The sequence below is a fragment of the Bison bison genome, unplaced genomic scaffold (assembly GCF_000754665.1).
Source record: "Bison bison bison isolate TAMUID 2011002044 unplaced genomic scaffold, Bison_UMD1.0 scf7180017864330, whole genome shotgun sequence".
NCBI lineage: Eukaryota > Metazoa > Chordata > Mammalia > Artiodactyla > Bovidae > Bison > Bison bison.
The window spans coordinates 3,818,244-3,822,726 of NW_011494902.1; positions in this window are offsets into that span (position 1 = coordinate 3,818,244).

Sequence of the window (4,483 nt, forward strand, 5' to 3'; positions counted from 1 at the left end):
TGAGCTCCCAGGGAAGCCCTACCACGGCTGTGTGATTGAAAGGTAAATGAAATGACGAGCAAGCTGGCTCAGCTTGCCGGCCAGTTCTGGGGTCTCGCTGCAAGAGCCAAACTGGTCCGTGAGGCAGTTTGATGCCAACTTGTGGAGGCTTACATATCTACCTTGGCTTAAGTGTGGATGAGGACAGTTGTGGATCTTATCTCTGGGTGGGACTTCAGACGGATTTGTAGAGAGGGTTAAGAAATGTGGACGCCTGCTCTTAGAGCTGCCTGCCATTTTGCCACCTGCCTCACCTGCCCCTCGGTGTCTCCTCTCACACAAGATGACACCTGTGGCTAAAGGCCATACGGTGTCTTATATGCGCCTTCTTATAGGTAGGGAACAACAACAAAAGGTTTTGGCTCTGAACAGTCATTTTTAAATTCTCTTAGTTAATTTACATGAGATATTTAGAAAGGTCATCTATCTTTATCCCCGAAACCCTTGTAACAAATATTTCCCTGCAATAATGAGAGATGGTAAGTAGGTCATTCAGCCACATGACAGAGGAGATTTAACCTCTTAGCAATAATACCCACCTATAGGAATGTCTTCCAGACAGAACTTGAAAGTGTAACACTGCCACCTCGTTGGTGAATTCGGTCTCTCTCAGTAATTATCTTGGACTAGATCACTGAGCAGAGAGAAAACTTGCTGTTTGTAACCGCATACTTCTTTGAGTTTGGATTCTTAAAACAGTTCTTGACTCCAGACAGCAGGGAAATAGCCTGGATGTGGCACCTGCTGGGTCCTGTTGGCCGCCCACGACTCAGCCCCATGTGCCGAATCCCATACCCAGTGGAAAAGTCCTCTCTTAGGTCAGTGGGTCAGGTGGTATTTCCCGAACAGTCAGAAGAGACTCTCATTGGGGAACAAACATGGATGGAACAAGGATCAGAGTGCAAGTCTGAATGACATTTTCAACACTTTAAAGACAGTGTCCACTAGTTGGGGGCCCTTTTGGGCTCTCCCCTCAGACTCTCTGGGAGTGAACTGTCCACTTTGCCCCATGAGGGGTACTCTGCTTGGGTAGAAAAGTTTACAACACATTTCATAAGCAAGGTAGGGAGTGAGAACTCACTAACATTTGTCCTGCGATTAGGCTTTTAGGCCAACGGATTGTGAGTGAGAATGAGGAGAAGGCAGGTGAGGGCCCAGCCCGCCTCCTTCCTTTCCCCACAGAACAGCCCAGAGGATGAATTCCAGTGGTGACGGGAGGAGTAGGAGAGGGTTGCCTGACTCACCCTGGGCTTTCAGCAGAGAATAAGCCTTGTTTTGTTAAGCTACTGTGTGTGTGTGCATGCTCAGTTACTAAGTCATGTCTCACTCTGCAGCCCCGTGGACTGTAGCCCAGCAGGCCCTCTATCCCTGGGATTTTCCCAGGCAAGAATACTGGAGTGGGTTGTCATGCCCTTCTCCAGGAGATCTTCCCAACACAGGGATCAAACCCACCTCTCCTGTGTCTCCTGCATTGGAGGCAGGTTCTTCACCACTGAGCCACCTGTGAAGTGAAAGTCGCTCAGTCGTGGCTGACTCTGCCACCCTATGGACCATACAGTCCATGGAATTCTCCAGGCCAGAATACTGGAGTGGGTAGCCTTTCCCTTCTTCAAGGGATCTTCCCAACCCAGGGATCAAACCCAGGTCTCCCACATTGCAGGCAGATTCTTTACCAGCTGAGCCACAAGGGAAGCCCAAGAATACTGGAGTGGGCAGTCTTTCCCTTCTCCAGTGGCTCTTCTTTACCCAGGAATTGAACCAGGGTCTCCTGCATTGCAGGCGGATTCTCTACCAGCTGAGCCACCTGGGAAGCCCACTTAGGATTGTTTTTTTGACAGGGCAGCTGGTGTGAGTATCCTAAAGTGATTAATAATGGAAAACAAGGGAACTGATCCCACTGATGTTTTATAACGACCGTCCTCAGTGGTCATGTGGAGGGGATCAGAGGAGGCAAGCCTGGAGATGTGGTCCTGGGAAGATATGCCCACTGTCCCTCTCCAGGTATGTGGATGCTACAAGTCCCTGAGTGTCAAAGGTAAGTGCCGCCAAAAACTTAGTGTTTTGGGTTGTTCCTCATGGAGACTTCTATTGTTTGTAGCTTAGGTTAAAACAGTGATGTATACAAAAGAGCTGAAGTCTCCCAGAGCTCAGGAGGGATGGCCTTCCTCCCAGGATACGTCCATCCTTCAGGGACAACATCCAAGGCAAGTATTTTATGTGAGGACTGGGGTGGAAAGGACTGCATGAGCCCTTTCAGCGAACACCTTCCCTAACCGCCTTTTCCAGAGATCCTGTCATGGGGCTGCTGGCAGAGATCAGGATCTGAGGAACAAGTGAGGCATCTTGGCAGGAGGCTTCTCAGGGAAACGTCCACTAGGCATTCTTCCACAGAAGTGTCACATTTAACACCAGGAAAACGGTATGTAAGTTTCCCGAACTCAGACCTAGGATCAGGGTCAGGATGAGAAGGAGGCACCCAGGAGAGTGGAAGGAGCCCCTGGGCAGGCCCAGCACCTCCAGGTAGGCAAGCGCACTGATGCTCCTTGGAGATGCTTCTGTGCCACCAAGTATTTCTGAACAGGGTAAGCAGTCATTCAGCTGGCAAAATGAGGAGATGGTGTCTGCCTTTCGTTTGCCATAGCGTGCCTAACATTCGGGGCAGCTTTACAGCAAAGCTGTGCAATAGGTGAAGCCTATCTTAGATATCCTGCTGTTTGGGAACCCCACCCTTCTGTCTAGTCATCCAGCTCCCCAGCTGATCAGGTCCCTTCCTTATACACCCCATCCTGCAGGCCACCTCCAGTACATTTGCCCAGCTCTTCACAGCCTTATGCTAGTTAATCCAATGAGTTACCTCCTGCTAGTAGAGAGGAGGCCTGCTGTGACTGTCAGGACACGTTATACAATGAATAGAAAAGCTCTTTGATTCTGCTAGGTTGCAGAATCTTGAAGGGCATGGACCGTGTTTTACTTGTATCTTCCTTTAATCCATTGAACCTTTGCACTATATAGGACTATTCTGCTTTAAAAAAGAAAAAAAAAAAGTCGACAAAAAGTACATTTACTGTTATTTTTTTTTATCTAAGCCAGGTACCATTTTTACTATGAACTAGTTCAGATTCCAAACATGTATATGTTAAAAAGCACAAAGGATGCTAATGATCACCTGTAACCTGAACCTGGCTTTAGAAGGAGAGCATTTTCCAACATTGAAAGGCTCCTGTTCCCCTCCTTGATCGCGTGCCCTTTCCTCCACCCCCCAAATGTAACCACTCTCTTTGAGTTTCCTGTGAGCTAGGCCTTGCTAGTCTTTCTACTTTCACCACATAGGAATGTGTTCTACAGTCTCAGTGTACTCCTCATCACGTTTTGTGTGTATAGCAAAAACTGTATAGTCTTCCTGACCTGCTTGGATTGTAGTTTCTTTTGTGAACCACTCTTACGTTGATGTGCATGACCGAAGTTCACTAATTTTCACAGCTGTGCACTATTTCGTTGTGGAATATTTCCAGTTTATCAAGTCTTCTGTTACAAATATTTGGGTGGTCCAAGAGGTTTTGCTACTGTAAACGGGGCTCTGTGAACATTCTGGGGACGACTACTCGTCCACACCTCGTTTCTCCAGTGTATGTACCTGGTGAGGGATGTGATTCATCAGCTTCATTAGAGGATGTCATGTTGTTTTCCAAAGTGGTTGAACTAACCTATACTCCCACTCGTTCTGAATGAGACTTCTTTTTACTCCATATTCTTGCTAGCTCTCAGTACTGACAAAGATAATTTTTTATCAATTCAATTCATGTGAAATAGTATCTTATTATGGTTTTAACCTGCATTTACTGAGGTTTACCATCTTGGGTTCAGTTCAGTTCAGTTCAGTCGGTCAGTTGTGTCTGACTCTTTGCGACCCCATGAACCACAGCACGCCAGGCCTCCCTGTCCATCACCAACTCCCGGAGTTCACTCAGACTCATGTCCATCAAGTCGGTGATGCCATCCAGCCATCTCATCCTCTGTCGTCCCCTTCTCCTCCTGCCCCCAATCCCTCCCAGCATCAGAGTCTTTTCCAATGAGTCAACTCTTCGCATGAGGTGGCCAAAGTACTGGATGGAGTTTCAGCTTTAGCATCATTCCTTCCAAAGAAATGCCAGGGCTGATCTTCAGAATGGACTGGTTGGATCTCCTTGCAGTCCAAGGGACTCTCAAGAGTCTTCTCCAACACCACAATTCAAAAGCATCAATTGTTCGGTGTTCAGCTTTCTTCACAGTGCAACTCTCACATCCACACATGACTACTGGAAAAACCATAGCCTTGACTAGACAGAACTTTGTTGGCAAAGTAATGTCTCTGCTTTTGAATATGCTATCTAGGTTGGTCATAACTTTTCTTCCAAGGAGTAAGCGTCTTTTACTTTCATGGCTGCAGTCACCATCTGCAGTGATT